This window comes from Chamaea fasciata, unplaced genomic scaffold (genome assembly GCF_029207755.1).
Source record: "Chamaea fasciata isolate MVZ Bird 193981 ecotype frontalis unplaced genomic scaffold, bChaFas1.0.hap1 SCAF_2, whole genome shotgun sequence".
In the NCBI taxonomy this organism is placed as follows: domain Eukaryota; kingdom Metazoa; phylum Chordata; class Aves; order Passeriformes; family Sylviidae; genus Chamaea; species Chamaea fasciata.
This window is the reverse complement of record NW_027094087.1, coordinates 15,844,067-15,859,867: the sequence shown is the minus strand read 5'-3', so window position 1 is coordinate 15,859,867 and position 15,801 is coordinate 15,844,067.

The window sequence follows — 15,801 nt, the reverse complement described above, 5'->3', positions numbered from 1 at the left end:
CCTTGGAGACTCAAAACTCATTAGGGCAAGACCCTGAGCAACTACTTCTGACACTGAAGTTGGCCCAGCTTCAATCAGGAAGCTGGATTGGAGTTCTCCAGAGGCTCTCTCTGTTCTAAATTATACTCCAAATCTTTGGAAAACAAGAAGGGGTCATGCACTTAGGTAAAGAATAGAGTAGCAGAGAAACAGAGCCTGTAACTGACATGAGTTCCCTGGATTGAAGCAGTAGAAGGGATTTGGCAGAAGTGTCCAGAAAGATGGCAGAAGTGGCTGATGATGTCAGATGTTGACAGAGCTAGTCAGCTCATGGAAGTCTGAGTTCACAAAAACTTTCCCTTTTTTTCCCCTCCTGAGTTTTATAGCTCAAAATTAAAGTTAATATTTCCAAAGTTTTCCATGAAAATTCTGAAAAATATGAAGTTGAGAAATGTCTCATTTGTAAGGCCAGAGCTTCAATTTTAGTTCAGATATTCCTACTGCTGAAAGCACATACAATAAAATCTGAAAAAAACCAACCAACCAACCAAAAAACAACAACAAAAACCCCATTGCTACATTCAGTTTGTTTTTATTATATTTGCTCTAGAGAAGATAATGAAATATTTCAAACAGCTAATGCTAAATAATATCCCTCCCAGTTACCACTGAATTAAGCAGAGAAAATAAAATAAAATAGGTACAAAATATTAGGCTGTTGAAATGATATAAAACTTTTCATGTTTTAAAATATCAATTAGTGCTGGGACACAGGAAGAACATAAAATAAACTATAATCAAATCAAATCAAATCAAATAATGGTAGATACCTTTTGAAATCCCAGAAGAGACCCATCAGGTAAGATTTTCATTCAAAAATGTTTTATGTTGCAGAAATTCCTTCCATCATGAGTACTTACATTGTAATTAATGCTTTTAAAAATAATATTTACACTTTTTTTCTCAACTGCCTTTCACTTAAAAATGTTGTTACAAAAAAATCTGACAAGCATAGATTGAAGAGTTTCAAACTCCCATTTTCACTGATGGTTTACTCTTGGGAAACACTTTATACCAGACTTTAGCATAAGTTTCTTGCCTCACATATGTGATTCAAGACTGCATCTTTTCTTCAATGTGTCCCTATGTTACACCACAGGCATCAGGCAAGTATTGAATTGTTAAAATGGACCCATCATCCCTAAATCAAGCTCCTTGCCTGTCTAGAAAGGATGATGTCCACAGAGATGAAGATCCAGAAAATGATTTGGGTGCTTTAATTGCCACCCTAGATATTTAAACCCAAATTATAAATCTTTACAGTTATTATTTAGTTGCTGGTTCTTCCACCTGATCTCTAGAGGACTATGTTTGATGTGGAAATTCCCTGTGAATTTCTGCATCTTGGGATATTTAGAAATACCACAAATAGCACAAAACCATTTTCATATGTGTGTAAGCCCCAACTGAACTCTTATTTTTAACTTTCCTCTACCAAGTCTCCTGAGTGGATAGATATTGCCGAAGCATTTCTTCTGTAGGAAGCACTGTAGGAAGTGTAGCTGGAAATAGAACTGCCATGGTAACTCCTTATCTAAATGGCTAGTCTGGTTCTATCCCCTACCCTCATGGATGTTTTCTATTCTTTAAGGGCTGTCCTTCCCAGGGGACAGGGGGAGTGCTACATGGATCCTATCAATTTATACTCAGTTTTGTCTCAATATGCAGAATGTTGTGCTCCTTACAGGACACTTAGGTAAACTCTGGAGAACAGAACTGTGGAATATGGGGTTATATTTGTTAAAGTTGTTGAGGTTCATGTTCACCAGAAGGCCCTGTTGGAAAGGCACAGATGTAGGCTGCACAGCTGGAAGTCAGCTGGGGGAGTGAGAGGCAGTTATGAGGAGAAACGGGTGGACAGCACATGAATGGGTTACAGGACGCTAAGACAGCAGCACTGCAGTTGAGCCAGCCAAGGGTGCCCTTCTGTTAAGTTCTGGTTTTGTCAGGTTGAAATTAAAAGTCTGAAAGGGGGGTGATTTCTACAATAAAGTGATCTTTTTCAGATGCATAAGGTGGTCTGTGTCTCTTTGTTCCCCATTGCTACACAGAAATATTCCCTCCACACAAAATCTGGCTGCTGGTACTGCAGAAGGCAGAGGGGAAGAGCTTGAACAAGACACTTGGGAAGTACCATGCTCCCATGTTTATGATGTAGTAATTAAAACAATTCCTTTCCTGCAGAGGAGGACATTAAATCATGATGTATCATGTGTGCTCTGAACACCATGTTATAGGAGAGAAGAGAAAGAAAAACACCACAACCTCCATTTACTCTTTCATAAGGAAGGCTGATGTGTGTGAACCACCAGTGGTCAGCTCCGTCTCACTCAGATTACAGCATTTAAGTCACTGAGAGAGGCTAAAAAAAAATGTATCATCATGGAGGATTATGTCATCTGAGTCCCCTGACAGACATCTAAATCCCCATATGGTCTCCACATCCACAAGCTGGAGACTCAATTTGTCTGGGAGACCCACAGTCCTGATATGGAATGAGCCAAGCCTCTCTTCAGTTTTATTGACAAGACCTCCACAAAGAGGTGTGGGGAGTTGTGAGGGCTTGGGTGGTGGACAGATTGTAAGTTGATTACAAGCTCATATGGTGATCTCTGCATTTATAAGTACCTTAGAATCATGGAATTATTTAAGTTGGAAAGGACCCCTAAGGTCGTCAAGACCAAGTGCTTCCCCAGCCACTAAGGCCACCACTAACCCATGTCCCCAAGTGCCACATCCACATGGCTTTTAAATCACTCCACAGATGGTTGTCACCACTTCCCTGGGCAGCCTGTTCCAATGCTTTCAATTATTTTTCAACATTCTTTCAGTGAAGAAATTTTCCTGGCAACCAATCTAAACCCTGCCACAACTTGAGATTATTTTCTTTTCCTGCTGTTTGTTACTTGCTAGAGGACATCAATCCCCACAAGGCTACACCATCCTTTCAGGGAGCTGTAGAGAGTGAGAAGATCCCCACTGAGTCCCCTTTCCTTCAGGCTGAGCCCTCCAGCTCCCTCAGATGCTCCTCATCAGACTTGTGCTTCAGGCCCTTCCCCAGCTCTGTTGCTCTTCTCTGAACATGCTCTAGGATGTCCTTCTTATCATGAGGGTCCCAAAACTGACCCCAGGATTTAAGGTGTGGCCTCAGCAGTGCTCAGCACAGGGGATGGCCACTGGTAAGTCCTGCTGGCCACACTATTGCTGGTACAGGCTGGAGATTTGTCTTACCCCAGAGCTAAAGGCTTGAATCTATTGTCTAAACATAGGCAGCTAGTTCAGTCTATGGCAAGAAACTAGTGCCACTGGGGATGTTCCTGGTGTTTGGGCTATACCAATGCAGAATTTGAAGATATGATACAGGATAGAGAGCTGTACTTGACACTCAGCAGGAGCTCAGGCAGCAAACCCCAGGGTAGCTCAAAGGCAACTGAACACTAATTTGTGGGTATACAGTCAAACTCACTGTTGGACAAGAAACTCAGAATTAGTTTGAAAAACAGATGTTCCAGCTGCTTTGCTTTAACTGGTTGATACGTTAAATCTGATCTCTGAAGCCTAATGTTAGCTTACCCTCTTAAAACTGTAATCAAGTCCAAAAATCAAGACCTCATTCAATGAGGAATGTTTTGCACAACTGCCTGCCTGTGCACATCCAATGTCATATTGTCATCTTTCCTCACCATGTAATAGCTTTTCCAGCCTTCTGCTTCTTTAGGCTGCTCACAAGGAGACTTCCAAGTAGATGCAATCAAATACAATGGCATTACCTGTTTGTGCACTACAGAATGTGTCACTTCATTTGGTTTGCACCTCACACTTCCTACTGCTCTTCAGCAGACCTCTGGATTCATCCACACAAAGTATTCTCAGATGTCTTCTAATAGAGTATCTGAGTGGTGCACAGTTAAACTTACTGAGGTCTGTGGAGCAATACTTTCAGCATCTCATTATCCAAATGGTGTTGGTGTTTTTTCTTACAACCTCTTATTTCACAACTTTTCTGGATTTTCGTCTTCTGCAAGAGTTATTATAGGAATAAAGACCTATCTCAAAGAAAGATCTCATTTTATTTGGATAAAATAAAATGAGCAGATCTCCCTAGCTTCCTTCCTCCAATAATAATAATAATAATAATATCTTTCTTAAAATAATAAAGGCCTAAAAGACATATTTAAGTCTTCCATATAAACATTCAAAACTCTCTTGCTTTTCCACTGCACTATTTCAGATATCCCACAAATTTGAACATGCTATGCACATTGGGAAGGTATGGCAGTTATTTTTCTGGTTAAACCAGTGCAGTTTTTGAAGATGCCTCAATTGTAAATGAATGAGGTCAACTTACAATCTGTTCACCAGCCCAGCCCTCACAACTCTCTACACCTCTCCTTGCTTGTGAAGTAGTTAAAACCATCAATTTAAATCATCTTCATGTTTCATATGACAAATGGACCAGGCTAAGACTATGTCCAGTAACATTTACATACCGACTAGGGATAATTTTTAGGTCATGAGACACAGCTCCATGGCAACTGCTCCTATCTGCCTTCTGCTGTCTTGCTTTGCAGAGCTGGCAGGTGGGGTTCCTCAAGATCACTTTAGGTCTCAAGAATGAGGTTATAAAACCTGGAAAAGTTTTCCAGCCAGACACTATGAGACAGTTCAGAGGGGATCCAGCAGCAACTGGGAAAGGTGTAAAAAATGAGACCTTTGCAGAAAGGTTATGAGAATTGTTTCACAATGGAAGGGGGAGAATTAAAGCACATAAACAGAAAGGGATGTTTTTAAACATTCTGAATCAGCACGGAAAAGGAAGAAACACATAGAAAATGTAAGTCAAATGTTGGGTGGATTTTTAGTCTCACTGGTAGCAGAGAATTAAATATATGTTGGGATCAATCCTGAACCCGAGGAATCCAGCAGAGTCTGTCTCCTGGAAGAAGATTTATGCACGGAGAAGGAAGCAGATGCTTTCCCATCAGTTTGGACTTACAGGGGTAGGAATGCAAATTATTCAGGCCTTCAGAGGCAACTCTCATTATCCTGCAGATAAGCATAAGTGCCTGAATAAAAGTTGTCCCGGAATAATTAAATCAGCATTTCCAAATTCCTGCTTGGGAGCAACATTTTGGTGAGATAGTTTCTATCACATCAGTAAAGGCACTACTGTTGTTGGTGCTCACTTTTTGCTCTGCGAAGTGTGCCAACAATGTGTAGGGGACTGACAATAACTGATGCTCAGCAAGTTCAATGAATGCTGGAATGCATCCAGCAGCTGTTTGGACTGTGCTCAGAGGACAATTTGGGTGGAAACCAGTGACACCATCAAAACTGAGGCTTTGTACAAAATATTCACTCTTTTAATGCATTTGTTTTCCCTCTAGCTCTTGTGTTTATTCCATTTTGACCACTGCCTTCCTCTCCTTCTGTTTTTCACTGGATTCTTCTTATCTGTTTCAAGTTGTCTGTCCCAAACAGGACATAAACTCAACAAAATATGATCCCAAGCTGAACTTTTGAGCTGTATCATATTTAAGTGCACTGGGGATTAGGTAAAGGGAATTTATGCACACATATTTCATCAAGAGGTGAGGCCTCTCTTCCTTGTTTATTATTTCTAAAATATTTAAATCTTTAGAAATAATATTATTGACTAGAAAAAAAAAAGAAAAAAAAAAAAACCAAAACAAACAAAAAAACCCCCCACCAAAGCTCTGCTCTAATTGGAACAGGCATTTCAATGCACCAAATTATTATAGTCTCAGCCAAATCTGCGCTCCAAAGGATGTAGGCAAACATGAATTATGGGCTGGCACTCAGTCAAAAATGCAGCTATTGTTCTCAAAAATAGGATGCAGGCCAAGGGGAAATGGTGTCTAGTCTTAACTGTTCATAGCATAGAGATAAAACCCCTACCATAGTCCTATTGAAAAGGAGGAAAGTCAGATCTTCACGGGAGAATTATTTTATAGAGTCATTCTCCTGAATCTGTTGATTTCTGCTCTGGATCATCGGGCATAGATGAAAGTATTTGCTTTACCCATCATGTTGTGGAGTGTGTTATCCCTAACATACAGTACATGCAGAAGACTTGAAAGCAGCAACTGACAACTTATAAACTTGGAAAGTACTTTTAAAGCTATATTTTTCATCAGAACTACATAAAATCAATGTAAAATCAATGCAGCCTTTGAACCTAGGTAGAGGAAGAAGAACTGCTCTTTTTATATTCTTCTGGTGAGCACTTGTTCATGTTACAATCACACTGAGAGTCCTGCAGAGATCAGGTGTGTTTGGTGTGTATCAAAACGTCTGAAGATCTTCTTGTCAAACTCAATCAAAAGCAGGTGACAAGAAAAATAACCTGGCTTCTTCCACATCGGGAGGACCTGCAAAAGTTACTCCAAATCTACAGAGAGACTACAAAATGTGCCTCCATTTACAGCATCATCATCCAGTAAATATCTGCTTGCACGCAGTTCTCACCCTGCAAAGTGTGTTGGTAGCTCACACACTATATTTGCAGCAAAACACATTTTGCATTGTCCAGGGGTGAAACTGAGCACAAAGTGGGGGCTCTGCACTAACCTCAAGGCATATTTGCTGAATTCCTTTCAATAGCCATTTCCCAGATGCCTCAGGATTGGAGCTAAACTTGAGGCTTCCAGTTTAATAACCAGAGCAATGATCTGCTTCTTGGTCAAAGTTCAGTTGAATGGGAGTTCCCTGCATTGTTCTTCTGCCAGGATGACTGCCCTTCTTCCTCCATTGGGTCAGGAAAACCCATGTGTAGCTTCCAAAAAGGTGCTGGACTGTAGGATGAGAGCACCTTTGCATTGTTAAGCAATACTTAGAGACATTCAAGAGCAGATCCTCTTTGCAACAGAGGGAAGGAGGAAGGAATAGAGCAGGGAAAACAACCCAGGGGGGGCTCAGCAGCAGACTTGCTGCCCTTTTAGGATAATTTTAGATCCATTGGTAGGGAAAAAATCATGCCAATCCCAGACTGGGCTGCTCACTGCTACTGTTTTCCTTTCATTCAGTAACATGCATCGCAAAAAATTTTTTTATAACCCAACCCCATATCAGGCTGTGAGTATATTCCTCAATTTAGAAAACAGCCCCTGGAGGAGGGTTGCTCCAAACAAGCCCTGTGGCAGGGAAAATGCTTCTTGGGAAAGGTCTTGGACAGCCCTTGCCAGCAGCTCCATCTTTTTCTTTGACCTCCCCTACAGTATGTCTACAAAGACAGGTGCAGGCAGTGTATTTGAGTGCTGAGCTGGTTGGCCTTAAGCCAGTTCTGGCTGGGATCTGCATGTCTTCATGTGCCAGAGCTCAGCTTCCACAAAGGAGCTTTCATGGCTACACAGCCCCAAACAGGGTCAGCTCATGCCCTACTGTATCTCTTTACACTGATGAGCCCAAAATATGGTCAGGCTGAAGAGCCAGGAGGTAATGGAAGTGTTTTACAGCACTGCCCTCTGTTAAATTAGGAAAAGTCCTCATCAGCTGTAGCCATCTAACCTCGTGGTCCTCTTGGGCTAGCAGTGATGGCTCAGTAGCCGCATAGACAGCTCTGACTGTCTGTTCAGCTCTTTCGGTGCTGTTTTATCCAACATAAGGAGGCCATCCCAGACCAGGCAGCAGAACATGTTAACATGTCTCACCACACCCAACTTGGGGATGGTCCAGGCATTGTTGCTAACATCGTAAACCCAGGGGAGCTGGAGTGGTTGGCAGCCAGCATGTGAAAGATGAGTCCTTACTATATATCATGCATGATTCGTTAACACAAGCAACCCTATTTCCCTTTGAGGTCTTGGAGAAAGCTGTGGTACGTGCAGGATAGCACTGCTCCAGTTAAGAACTAGGTTCGGTGCCTATGGATAAAGGAATAAATAAGGATGGGGCCAGTTTTGCAGCCAACTCACATAAATCAGTGAATGTCCTGCCTAGGGACTGGATTAGGTGCAGTCTCTTCCTTCCCATTGAGGAAGAGTGACCCAAGCCTTGCCAGGCTTTTTTGTTGCCTCTGCAATGTTGTGGTTACACTCCAGTGAAGCAAAGAGGTCAGGGGCAGAGGGCTGAGGCTTAAGCAGTCCCTGGGAACAAACCACAGCCCTTTGCTCACTATGTGCTGGAGAGGGGAGGTGGGCTGGGAGTGCAGGGTGGCTGTACAGCAGCCCAGGGGAGAGTTATTGGCTAATCCAGCAATGTTGTTCATGCAGAATGTTTGGCTGCCTGCTCCTGACTGGGGAAGTTTAACAGATAAGCAGTTCCCTGATTATTATCTGTAGAATAATGTCACCCTGATTCTTTAGCCTTCTGTTGACTGTTTACATATGTCTAGTGGAGTCTCTCACTAATGTAACATAAACAAGTAGATTGTTTTCATACCAGTCTGTGATGGACTGGTGAACTGACCACTAGGGTCAGAAAGGTGTTCCTCTCATCTACCAATCCTTGACCAAACTCCAAATCCTATTTAAATCACAAATGATAATAAACTCTCTCTCTTTCTCTGCTCACCTCTGAACCTGAGTGAGTGTGGTTCTTTCGTGTCCCTACCGGCAACAGAATAAGATAATCAATTTAACAAAATAAATATTACATTTTTCTCACAATGGAAGTATTGTCCCTTTTGGGGTGGCTTGGAAAATGCCCAAATGGGCATGAAAAATCAGGAGAGCAGGCAGAGGTCATGCAATGTAGCAGATCCTCATTTTTGGGGGTACTTCTAGTCTTCAGCCTCTGCTTGCGAAGTGTCAGGGGCAATCTGAGCAGCCTGGGGTGCATGTGGATACAGGATGCAGGACAGCATTTTTCAGTTTTTTCTGTTGTCACCTTTTCCTCTACCCAATTAGCAACCATGTTTACAAAGAAAAACAAACAGCTTTTCTTCTGGAATTGCTTTCCTTTGGTTGTGTCCTTGCTCTCCATGCAGGTGACTCTCACTTGCTGTAGAGCTAGCAGGACCTGTTGTTCATTTTTCAAATGAATTCTGGCTTGAATCACAGTGCACATGAATTGTATTGCTGGGAGGGCAGAGGTCTGGGAGAGAGCAAGTAGCTGTCATCACTGGGTAAGAATGGAAATTACAGCAAATTAATCACTATTTTAAATTGATTTACAACATTTAAATTAATTAACAGGATTTGAATATCTAAGGTCCTTTCTTCTAAGGTTGCCAAACCCACCACACTCCAGACACTAATTATTGGACTGAAAAATACTGCAAAATGCTGAAACCGAGTCTTGCAGGAGTTAGTTAAGTGGAACAGTGTAGGTGGAAGCTGAATGTAGAAGCTGTGACTCACAGTCCCTTGCTTGTCTCCCTGGATTATTTACATTGCTTGCACTGTTTGCAGACCCCTGACTTCTGAAACCTGGCAGCTTTAGCCAGCTCAGTAGAAATAAACAACAATCTAGAATTAACATCAGAGGAATAAATAACCTAAAGAGTAAACAACACATATAAAGGTTATCTGACAACCCAACTGTGAAAGGTTCTGCATGTTAGAGATGTTGCTCTTCACAATCAGGTTAATTGATAGCATAACCAAAATAAAGCCACTTGGGGTTTCAGTTATGCATCCAAATGGAGGGTGGCAAGAGTCCAGTCAGGGCACCACTGCCAAGTCAGACAGGAAATCTGAGAACCCGTTAAGGAAACTTAAGGAGTACAAAGGAAACTACAAACTGAAACCTGATAAGGGACACTACTCATGCAGATGGAAAAAAAAATTGCTTATACATACTCAGTATTTTCTTAAGGACTCTTAACTCACTCATGCTGCTATGGAATGAAAATATATCTTAGAATGTTTTTGGACAACACCTAAAGGTTGTGTCATTTCAGTCCACCTGCCATGGGCAGGGACATCTTCCACTAGATCTGGTTACTTCAAGAGCTGTCCAACCTTGCCTTGAACATTCCCAGGGTTGGGACAGCCACAGCTTCTATGGACAACCTGTGACAGGGTCTCACCACCCTCATAGAAATTAATTTCTTCCCAATAGCTCATCTAAACCTGTCCTCTGGCAATGGGAAGCTGTTATCCCTTGTCCTGTCACTCCAGACCCTTGTCCAAAGTCCCTCTCTTCAGCTCTCTTGGAGCCCCTTTAGGCACTGCCAGGGACTCTAAGGTCTCTCTAGAGCCTTCTCTTCTCCAGGCAGAACACTCCCAGCTGTCCCAGCCTGTCTCCAGAGCAGAGGGGCTTCAGCCATCAGAGCATCTCCATGGCCTCCACTGGACTCGCTCCAGCAGATCCAAATCTTTCTGATGTTGGACCCCAGGGCTGGAAGGAGCTCTGCAGGTGAGGTCCCACCTGAGGAGGACGAAGGGGCAGAATGCGCCCTCCCCTGCTGCCAACACAGTAGGATCAGCCTGGGATATAAGGCGTTCCTGGGTGCCAGCACACATGGCCAGGGCATGTGTAACTTCTCATCCCTCACCACCCCCAAGTCCTCCCCAGAGCATTCTCAATCCATTCTCCATTTTTCCTGTGTTTGTGCTTGGGATTGCAACAGCCCACATGCAGAACCTTGCACCTGGCCTTGTTGCACTTCATGAAGTTCACAGCATCCAACTTCTCTAGACTGTCCAGGTTCCTCTGGATGACATCCCTTCCCTCCAGCATGTTCACAGGCTGTTACAGGGATCAGGGAAAGCAGCTATTTTTCTCATTCTACTCTGCTCACCTTGAATGCCGTGTGTAGGTTTAGGTACCACAATATAAGAAAGACATTAGGCCATTGGTGAGCATCCAAAGGAGGGCAACAAAGATGGTGAAGGGCCTTAAGGGGAAGGCCTAAGAGGTGCAGCTGAGTTTACTTGGTCTGTTCAGCCTGGAGAAGGAATGACTAAGGGGACACCTCACTGCAGTTACAACTTCCTTATGAGGTGAAGAAGAGGGGGCAGACACTGATATCTGCTCTCCGGTGACAGTCCTGAGGGAATGGCCTGAAACTGTGTCATGGGAGGGTATTAGACAAGGTTCTTCCTCCAGAGGGTGTTTGAGCACTGGAACAGGCTCCCCAGGGCAGTGGTCACAGCAGCAGCCTGACAGAGCTCAAGAAGCATTTGGACAATGCTCTCAGGAACATGGTGTGACTCTCAGGGGTGGTGCTGTGCAGTGCCAGGAGTCAGACTTGATGATCCTTGTGAGTCCCTTTTAACTCATATTTTGTGATTCTGTGGTAGTTTCAGCTCATTTCACTTGAGATAGAAAAATTGAGTTTTGACAGATTTCTGAAGACTCTCAGACTGAACTCCGACTGCAGAAGGTATTTTTCAGTGGGACAACCATAGTTACTGTAGAGAAGTTGACATCATATAAAACTGAGTTGCATATGGCCTTTGTTGAATATTTGCATATGGATAAAATATCATGACTTTGTGACCAGTTACCATGGAAATGATGAGAAATAGCAGCATCAGTCATGAGCTCTACAGACTTAATTCAACCCAATGTGCCAACATTATCCCAGAACTACTTATGTGGCTTCATGTATGTATCGTTCAACAAAAAGGAAGGCTCACTGCATTATCCTACTCATCTGGGACAAGAGGAAGTGGAATGGAGCTTTGGTCACACACCCTTGCAGACTCAAGAAATCTCACTGCACAGGTATACGGCTCTGACAAGGCTGAGATTATAATTTTTTTTTTTTTTTTCTAAGAAACCACATCAGGCTGATCATGGCTGCACCTGTGCTGTATGTCCTGCCGAATTTCTCCAGGTAAGTTTGCATCACTAACCACATAAAACCAGCATGAATCTGCTGATATAATTGATGACTCTTGATGACATATGTGACAGCTTCCCTGATGCAACTACTGGAGTTGCTGTCATAGGGCAGCCTTGTCCAATGGGACAGATCTGTTGATGGATAAATTTCTTCCTTTTTTATTTATGGAATTTTTTTCCCATGAGTTGCTAGGAGACTAACTGCTTTGTACTTGTGGGCACTTGACCAAAGCAAAGAGATGGCCAAAAGTCAGGAGAGGATTGTAGCATCGGGCTACCCTTCTTTGGGTCTCTGGGAGTTTCTCTCGGTGGGGGCAGGTAAAGGACAGGGGTGGGGGCAGCAGTAGGCAGTCTCTCGCTCAGAAGGAAGCATCAGAAGGAGAACGGCCAAGCTGTTGCTTACTACAGGGGAAATTCACTGTGAACACCAAGGCCGGTCCTAGGAAATCTACCACCATCTGCTTGTGTGCCCAGGAATTCTGAGCTGGCCGTCTCCTGCCCGGCTGCAGCTGGGCCGGCCCTGTCCCACCGCCCGCGCTTCCTCGACACTGCTCTGAGTCCTTTTGCTACTCTGTAGCCCCGGCGCCTCCTGCCCTGTCGGGGCATTCCGCCGTTCCAGCTACCACCTCTGAGCTTTTGATACATCTTATCCAGCACCCCGGGATTTCTACTCATTCCTGCTCATTACTGCTGTTCCAGTTTGGTGCTCCTCAGAGTCCTGCAAGGGGGACCGAGATCAGACTGCCCCGGGTTTTGTGAAGCAAAGCCCCTCGAGGTTCCTGGTTCTGTTTTTGTTATTAATGCTGTAGTTGTTTTCTGTTTGCCTTGCTATATATACTAGTAAAGAACTATTATTCCTATTCTCATATCTTTACCTGAGAGCCTCTTAATTTCAAAATTACAATAATTCGGAGTGAGGGGGTTTACATTCTCCATTCCAAGGGATGCTCTGGCTTTCCCTGGCAGACACCTGTCTTTCAAATCAAGACATCAGATTAATTCCATTTACTTAATGCTGGGTAGATAATTTAAGGTGTTGGGTGCTGGTTTACAATCAACAGTGATACAGAGTTGCCTTCAGAGGAGTTGCACACCAGAAAATTTTTAAACTTATTTTGAAGTATGAAGGATGTTCATCATTCATTTTCTCTTTCCATGGCCAACAGCAGAAGTACAATTTAAAGCAGGTGCAGAACTTTTCAGAAGCTGAAATTAAGTAACAGATTCAGCCATTAGCACTTTATCAATTAGTGTGGGATTAAGCCATCTTAATGTCTTTTCTACTTTTCTTTTAAGTCTTTTCTACTGAAGTCAACACAGCACCTGGTCTTCCCCTTTTATTAGAAAGGGCTCAGAGAAGCACTTGCTAAGGGACGTCCAGAAGTGCTTGATCCACCCTTGGAAACTGAGTGAGGATACTGGTGAACCTTTTCAGGACTTCCCCAGTCTTTATCTCTGTAAGACTGTATGGGATCAGTTGCTGAATCAGATTCTTCTACAATCAGTCTCTAAAAGTACCTCTTTCTCTCCAGTGGCAAAACTGCTCAGACACAAATATTAACATCACATACATCTATATTTAATCTGCCAAATCACACCAATGTAATTCAGATATAAAAGACATATTGTGCAATTTAGTCTTGAATGCTTCTAGTCTTGATAGTGTACCTGAATATCTCCTATGTTCTGGCAAAAGAAGATCTACAAAGCCATTGCTATGCATGTGATGTTTATTAGAAGTAAAGCGTCTGTGGTATCTGCTACTGAGTGATGATGTGAGAGGTTGAAGATCAACCTCAGAGTTTATAATTCAATACACTTTTTCTGATTGTCTAAAGGCCAGATGTTTAAGCAAGAAGATGTTTAGCACTGAGTAGGTGGAAGGTTTGAGGAGAGAATGCTAATGTATGATTGAAAATTGCATTCTCCAGAATCTTATGTGACAATATGTTACATATGGCTTTTTCAGATTGCACCAGGAGCCACATTCCTTGTATGTCTTCCAACAAAATGAAAAATTGTAACAGTGAGAATAGTTACAGCCTGGCTTTGAACAAGCAGGTGTTAATAAACTCATGAGATCAAAGAAATATATTTGAATTTCAAAGTAACATGAATAAAAAAACAATAACTGAAGATCACATTCTACTATATTTTTACAATGAACCTGAATGGAGATATGACTGCAGCACATAATAATCAAAGCAATTCAAAGAATTAATCTTTGGAGAAGGCAAAGATTTCTTCATGTGTATATGAAAAGGGTTAATTATACCCTTTACTCTTGGTCTGGGGTCTTCCTGTTGAGTCTTCCACTCCTGCTGTATCTCTTGCCTCCTGGCTTGTCCCACAGGTCCCTGTGGTGCCCTTTCGTAATGCAAGGGGTTGATGCCAGCATGAGTCCTATTGCCTCAGGTTCCTATCACCCAGAGCTCACCCAGCAGCTTGCACACTGAGCCAAGCAGCAAGAGGCAATTCCATTGGGGACATCATGATCACTGACTCATGGACCACAGACTTGAGAAACTCACCAACTCAAGAGAAAGACTGATCATGCAAACTAATTAGCATGAGAAGCAAGAGAATAATTCAACCAATAGAAGGTAGGATACTATTTAATAAGAGAACTAGGTAACTTGTAGCCATTGAACCAAGACTTCCTTGTTTGCTAAAATGTATGTATAGTGTGAAGTTTTGAAACTGTGCTAACTTTCTCTGGGTTTATTACCAAGCACCCATCTTTGAAAGTATCAAATAATCAAAACCTCAGCTCTGCATGTGAGATTGGCTGTCTGCACACCAGGTGACAAATCCTGCTTTTAGGGACAGCAACAGTGTTATGTTAAACAGGCCATTAGAAAATGGGTGGCCACTTGCATAGTTTCAGATGGAGGACACATCTTGAGCTACAAATCCCAACCATTTCTAGGAACAGCACCTTATACTTCAACTTAATTCAAAAGACATACTATTTCTTATAGAAACTCCTATTTCACTTCATTGCTAAGCCTGATGACACATTAACTTTACACTAAAGGTTGGCAACTTAACATATGTTCTTTTTAACATGCTCAAAGCCAAATTCCAGTGGTAAAATTCTGGCATCAGGTAAGGGCAAGGGTTTGGATTTGAATGTGGCAACATTTTCCCTTGATTTCTGGCCTGCGGTCTCTTCTCCCTCACTCTCACACTGCAACACTGAACATTTTTTGATCCAGTTTTAAAGGTTGTGGAAGAACCTTCACCTAGGACTGGCTGTCTCAAGCCCTCAGACAATGTCCTCTTGCAGTGTTCATGTGCCACAGCAGCAGCAATATCATTGTACAACAGCAAATGTTGTGACAAAATGAGTTTTTCTGAGAGACTGGATTTACAGACCATAGAGTATTTTCCTTTAGAGATATGAAAGATACTAATAGGAACAGAACTTTCCTCCTGGTAGCATTTATGTATGTGTTATGCTCCATTTATTAGAGTGGGCCAATTGACATAAGACACTTGTGTACATAAAGTTAAATATATGTATAAATACTCTCAGCACAAGGGGGTTGAAAAGTAAAAGAAAGCCCTTAGGCTAGCAGTTAAATATAATCAAGTGGGTGATTAAGAATTGTCATCTTAGCTCTGGTACTTGACTTGTATAAATTCTTAATGTGCAAGAGCACAACTCCACTCTGACATGCCAGCAGAGGAGAGATTACAGCAGGAGCATTTCCCTGCGCAACTGAGCTGGACTGGGAGCAGAAACACGCATGGTGAGGACAACTTACCAACAAGAAGCATTTTGGAAAAGGTCAGGGGGGATATGCTGCCAAACCTAAGCCATCGTTCTTCAAACCCACTTCTCTAAGGTCATTGCTGTAATTGATCTGAGGCATTGTGCAGGGGATTAGGAGTGAATTTCTATTTTAGCTCAGGGAGCTGCACAGATTTTGCTGTAGGTTTGGGAGAAGATCCTGTCACACCCTTGAAAAATAAATCATGGGTTTATCTCAACAGTGTCTCTTT